Below are 7,031 nucleotides of genomic sequence, written 5' to 3'. Positions count from 1 at the left end.
AAAATATTCCATTGAAAAGTATCGCTTACAAGGCACGTCGGTCAGCTTCAGAAATGTAATATGGCCAGTTTGAGACCACCAGCTCCGGAACAATCTAGCCAAAACGACTGTTTCCGATGGAGTTAATGGCAGTAGACATTACAAAGTGTTGGCCGTCATGATACACATTTATGGTATGAACTTCTACCACTGATGAAAAAGGATATGAATGAAAGGTAGTTTTTCAAAATCGTGACGCTTGCCAATGCGGACGCGCCAATTTAAAAAAAGCTACTCTCTACAATGGCGAATAAAGAGCATATAAAGAGTTATAATTAAAAATTAAGAGTTTTGCGCCCTTAGTTTTCAGTCATAACATCGACGGGAGCTTTCTTAGCTTGCAATCGCAAGCCTTAAGCCATTAACCTCAAATTAATGGTTTAAGACTTGAGCCTTAAGTCATCATTAAGTGACGACGAGCAACTGTCCAAACATCTCAAAAAAGCGCTGAGAACGGATGAAATGATAGCGTGAGGTGAGTGGGAAGTTTTTTTTTTTTACTGTTTGATGATTAACAAGCTCGTCGCAAGATAGCTACTGCATTTTGCTCATATTGGTGCGAGCCCAACCACAGAAGATCGTTTCGAACGAGGGTTCCGCGATAGGGGAGTAATAGATAAATGGGTTTTTGCCTTCTTGCGAACCTCTGATGAAGGACGGATATGTCGCTGAATCTCTAAATCTAATTAACACTCAAAATTATTATAACTGGTGTCTACAGTGGCCCTGGCCCCCCTAAAAGTGTTATTGTGACTACATGCTAAGGTTATTTTAGAATACCTATGATTAGGTGGCACTGAAATTAAGCTAATTGATCCAAGTTATTTTTCAACCAACCGAGATCCTTCATCCGTACCCATTCCTCAGGTAAACTATCGCAAAAATGGTTAACTCACTTACTTTAAGATACCCCATTTATGGCCGGTCAGAGTCAAAATCGGGTAAATATTTGTTTAATCCAACGCTAATACCCCAATACGTCGTACAAACTTCCCACCTTGTCACGATGATTATCCACTTGTGCAGCTTTCGAAATCGTGACTTGGGGATTTTTACGATGTCACGAATCGAAGTAAGATCGATTAGTATTGTTGATTTATCCACAATGCTCAGATCACGCTGAAGCCATTGGGAGTGCATCCTGTTGTCAGAAGATCCTGCTCGGGCACGTGTTTAAACAAGGTCAATTGAAATGGAAGTTTTACAGTGCTCAGTTTTAAAGAAAAATGGGCGCTTGTAATTACGTCAGCGTTTATTTGGTTGTTGAATTTGTTTCCGGATTAATGCAGGTGCAATCAGCCCCTTCCGCCGCCGGGGTAAGACGTGCATACATATTTTTAAAAAAAAAATCGTACAACTAAGTTCCGCGCGATGTGAGGCGAGATCAAAAATGAACACCTAGAAACCCTTGCTTTTCTTTACTCTCACGTTAAAACAGTGACCCATTTTTATGTGATGAAAAGTGGGTTCTCTAAAGTAATCGCAGATGGTCATAGAAGTCCGTAGATGGCACGATCAGGCCGAATGTCATCCTAGAGCAGATATACAATTATAAAAGTCAATGATGCCTGCCTGGTGATCTAGTGATCGTCAGTCACTACACTCTCTCATAAGTACGCAATCGTCGTCTACGGCTGAAATGCCAGCGAAAGGAGGAGACAATGAATTGACTCACTAAGCAGCCAAAATTAACGAGCAGAAGTAAACCACTTATATACACGGCAGCGCTTGACCTTACTCTACAAAGACCGCAGCGCAGGGCCTACGGTACGAGATTCCCCGTCATCCGCTATAGTCACCTAATATTTGGCCCACTCCAAAATCCCAACAACTCCTTAATAGAAATTCAGTTCCAATTTCTATTCAAGACCTTCAGACCCTCGTACCTAATACTTCTACAGCAGTGGAACAAGTTACTGCCTAAATGTCAAAAGGTCATAGATAACACTTGGCAATTCTCCGTAGTTTGATGATAATAATCAAGTTCAGAAGCTTGAAGTATGCAATTTTGCATTTCGTACTGGACAGCGTAATCTTTCTTGACTTTTTCTTATGCCTAGTTAAATATGCGTAAGTAACTCAAAACGAACATTACAAAGATTGACAAGAAAACAAATTACGCATTACTAACCTTGCAATAGTAACAACACTTTTTGCGACCTCTAGTTACGTATACTTTTTGAACTTTCCGGACGCAATTGACAATCTGCCAACGGATCTCGGATAGTTGGCAACATAAACACTCTAACAGTTAGTTTGGAATTCCCGTGACATGCCTCGATCGATTTATATACACACTGCCATCGTAGGAACTTCATGGCAAAATTTGCCAAATTTCGCGTAAAACACAGCAGAAGTTCGCTAGTGGTAGTTACAACTAACTAACTAACTATATTATTAATTCTACAAAAAACGTCGATCCTCTCTATTTGTAGCCAAAGTAAACATAAGCCCTTTTGCCTTAAAAGATAATAACATATCTGAATTGGGCGCACTGTTTTTCACCAACTGAAAATGCAGCGTGCTGTTTATATGTAGAGGCATGTCGTTGTAGCTACGCCTTGCCTGGTGACAGCCAGATGTTGGAGGTGATGATGACCCATTTTTTCTTGTATGCCTTTCCCTGCCCACGGAACACGCAGGCCCTTACTTTTCGATGTCAGGCATTCCATGCTTCCAAAATGCACGACGGTAGTCAAATGTTCGCAGCTTGCGTTTTAGGTCAGTTAACGAGCTCTTTGCCTTCCGGGATTCTTATCGGCCGCTCGAGATCGATAGATACACGATCTAGATCTAAAATTCTATTTTTGAATTTAGCAAACTGCTCCTTCAAGCGATTCTTTCAGTTAATAAAATCCTCGATAAACACAACGTACGTATGTGTCAAAAGTTTACCTTTTTCTTACATTGAGCCTATATGTTTTTGGGCCTTAATTCCGTACAAGCGTCTGTCCACTGCACAGTGCACTAACTATCACAAACAGAGGAAGAACCTATGATATAAAACAGTGAAAAAAGCAAAGAAAATAAGAACATTAAAAACAAACGGTTGTTACTCATGTTCCAACCTAATATAAGGCAATCGCTCCTGCAGTACGAAGCTGATTTCTATCGTAATCCTTTCAAAGCTAGCAACGGCTAGATTAAGACCACTTAGCGGGAACTTTAAAATCGCGTACCCCAGAATTCGTTATATATACATAAGTAGTAGTTATTGATTTTATGCTATGTAACTGACAAAATATGTAAGGTGCTACTCATCCTACGAAAATACGCCGAGAATAACTCGTAGCACTTTATCTTGTTGGGTTCTATCATTTCATTGAAAAGATGGGTTACTGCATGAAATCTGTTACAGGCAATATCACGGAACTCGCACACACAGAACATATAACATATAGAACATACGGAAGAAGTTCTGTGATACAGAACTTCTTCCGTATGTTCTATACTAAGTCCATTTCCACCTTCGAAGAACTGGAAAGACTAAGTCACCCGCAGCTATCGGAAACTCGATAAAAAATGGATTCCATAAACTGCTTGATTCCAAAAAATTATGATTTTTTTTTCCATCCGCTTCTCAAAGTGCTAACAGCTTTTGCAAAAAGGTAATTTTTCATGTTAGCAAATATCACAGTCAAACAATGAACACGTTGTTTTTGCTTCAAGTTCCGAAGGAACTTGGATAGACAGACGGCTGCCATCTTAAAAGGGGACCGGTAAGCGGAAATTGAATCAAAGGGCAGACAGTACGATGGCTCTTTGAAACGCTTTGACTAATAGCTTTGTTAAATACAATTGCGAAGCAATAATAATTAGTACGCTGACATAGTTAGCTTCGATCAGTAGTTCAGTAAGGGCGTCTTACATTGACGAACGTGTGTACCTACATTGCGCAGCATCGTTAAGACAGAGACGGATAGGACGCCATTATCGCTAATCTACGTATCCTTAAAACTCTGCTAGCGAAGAAGGAGCTTAGCGCAAATGAGCATTCTGCAGAGTGTAAGACCTTTATATTAATGTACACTGTCGATTGGCGACAGCGACCTATCCATGAGGCTCTCCAGGAAGCCAAGATATCTGGCAGCGTTGGTCGTTCCTGTTTATCTTGTAATAAAAATTAGGCTTAGTATTGGTACCAGCTGACACCAGAGTCGATTCGGTACTGTTTTTTCGGTTGCTCTAGGCTTCTGATTGTTCTCCAATAAGGGGGACACACGTCTCATTCGAGGCGACAATGTACTCCGTGCGGACTTTCCGCTGGTAAAAGCCGTACAAATAGTCCCTAAGGTGTACTGCATATATTTCGATATGTTTTAGATTTACTTCGTTGGGGGCTCATTTTTCTTTATTCCTTTTCATCTTCCCATCTTCCCATCCAACCATAAAGCTAACTGTCCTCAAAGATCACTAAGGGCACAAAAATTATCGGCACACACATATTACTTAAAAGTGCGTAATAACCCGAATACGTTGGTGATTGGCTCGTTATTTTCCATAAGTGACCCTTTACATGGTTGATATGCACTATATCAATACGCCAGGGAACGCGTAGACGATCCATTTATAAGAACAATACCGTGTCATCTGTGTTCCATGCGTTTACTTGTCATTCTCGCCGACGAGCTTGTCTTGACGCTTCTAAGGCTATCTCTATTTAGTTTAATTTTCAAGATCATCAAATGGACGGCCAACAGATTCGATGTCGTAAAAAATTTATCACGTTTTTTTGAATTTGATAGCGCGTAACTTGTCTTTCAATGGTTAGCTTTTATTTTACGAATCTCCAGATAAGCAAGTGATAGAAATATCTAATACGCACTATGTAGCTCAACTGTTCCGGTGGGCGGTACAGCACTTTTGCTTGTTAGTGCATTGTAGAGGTACAAAAAACGCGATGCTTCTGGGTTCTCTTGGCTATTTGCATCCATGACAGCGTAACGGATTGGATTCTCGCCTGCGTATCCTATGTGCGCGTGTCGTTTCCACTCTGGTAATATAGGTCAGGGGTAATATAGGAGGTAACTCAACGCTGGCCTGATATGTGGCACAAGGACGCCGCCGAAGAAAAATGCTGTTCTACAATTGACCAGACTGCTTTTTGTAAGCTCCTCGCCGAAGTCATTATTTTCACTCTCGACATCGCCCTAAAATTTACTCTGACTTAGTCACAGGCTATCCCAAACTAATTCGCGCTACCTAACCTGCTTTGAAAAAAACCTTCGTCGTTAAAAAAACGAAGGATTAAGAAGGACGATGTTTTGATGAAATGTCATCGTCGTCGTCTGCAAGGAAAGTTTGAGCTAGGCTTAAGAAGCGTAAAATTAAGTAAAGACTGCATTTAACGTAGAGATAACGATCAGGACTCCTTTTATAAATGGAATCTGCATAGTGAACGCTGCAGGTATCCTCGATAGAACGTTTATCTAAATTTGTTCTTTTTCCAAATATGGCACATATTCTGAACGGTTGATGTTGCCTTGTTCTATTTTAGGATCTGTTTTTTTATCTTTGACAATTCGAGTCGAAGTTTCTGGCCCAAAACTCGTAGAAGTATCTGTGGGCCGAGGCTGAGTATATCTAGCAGAAAATATATCAGCTGGAGGATGTTATCAGCTACACGATTTTACTAACTTTCAATATAATAGATGCTAGAGATTGAACAAGTGACCGCTAATATGATTTATAATATATAATTCCTCTCAGTTAATTTAGCGGATAATAATCTTTCGAAAGTATTTTTAGAAATACAAGAACTTGCCAAGACGACACAAGTTACCTTAATACGCCCCTTGTTGAATAAGCTGACGACTTCGGTACGATCGATTATTTAGTGTGGCGTGAGATTACTCCTTTGAGGAGTTGATATCTTCATATAATATATAGATAAGACCATTCAATCAAGCGATGTATCGAATCAAAGGAGCCTGAATTTTTTATGCTTTTCTGTTTTTTGCTGAGTGCTAATCAGATATCATCTTTTGGCAGTGAATAGCCGTAATCTGGAGCTGCAAAAATTCAAGTTAAGTCATGCGAGTCCTACTACTCTGTACGAAGCTCAACAAGTTACTGGGACTATTGTCTACTTACCGAGATGAAAATTGTAGCGTTATGATATTTTTCAATATGTATTTTTGCGCCGTACATTGGCATATTCTGTGCAACACAACTTAGCTTCTGTATAAACTCCTAGACAAAATCATTTGCCAGTTAACGAAAAATATATATGTATATATATTATAACGCAAAAATTGAAGCTATTATCAGGAAGTATCTGTTAATCATAATACGTATTGCTGAAGGCTAGCGCCGTTCTTGCGAAAAACATGTCTTTAGTCGGTGAGCGATTCTGAGCTGAAATCGTTTGTCCTTGGTGGCCTGCCCGTTTCGGTAACAGAAAGCTTAAGAGCCAAATTCTCGTGATTTTTTTATTGACATTACTCAAGCCGTTTATTATAATTTCGAAGTATATGAGACGCGGACATACGTCAGCATACATCAAGTGGAACAAACTTAATCTGACTGAGTTTAAGTCTGTGAATATATGCTATCAGATAATTATACAATATTTATCTCGCCTTAAACTTGATATCAACACGTTTCAAAGCCAAAACGGGATTTCTTTGAGAGACGAAAGAAGCTTGGCTACCCCGCACCGCTTTGCTGCATTTAAATTAGAAGTGTTCGATAGAACTATATAGTGGCGGAGTAGTTGATTTCTTGCGTCACAATCGCACTAAAGTCTCGGAAGCGATGTCACCCAATGCACGTTTGAAAAGGAAGTAAAAAGTATCGCCAACGCATGACCACTGTTGAAAAATCGAGAGAAGAAATACCAAATTCGTTGGAAGTGTTTGAGGCTCCGAACGAGAAGTTCGACACGATGTGCTCCACGACTGGAGTAACTTACTTCCGATGCTGTCTTCTGTATCTGAATGGGGCGAAGTTTCATGAAATGTCTCTGACTGGCGTATCGAACATCCATCTTC

Source organism: Varroa jacobsoni, unplaced genomic scaffold (genome assembly GCF_002532875.2).
Source record: "Varroa jacobsoni isolate VJ856 unplaced genomic scaffold, vjacob_1.0 scaffold_294, whole genome shotgun sequence".
In the NCBI taxonomy this organism is placed as follows: Eukaryota; Metazoa; Arthropoda; class Arachnida; order Mesostigmata; family Varroidae; genus Varroa; species Varroa jacobsoni.
The sequence above is the reverse complement of the archived record's forward strand: the minus strand, read 5'-3'. Positions refer to the sequence as shown.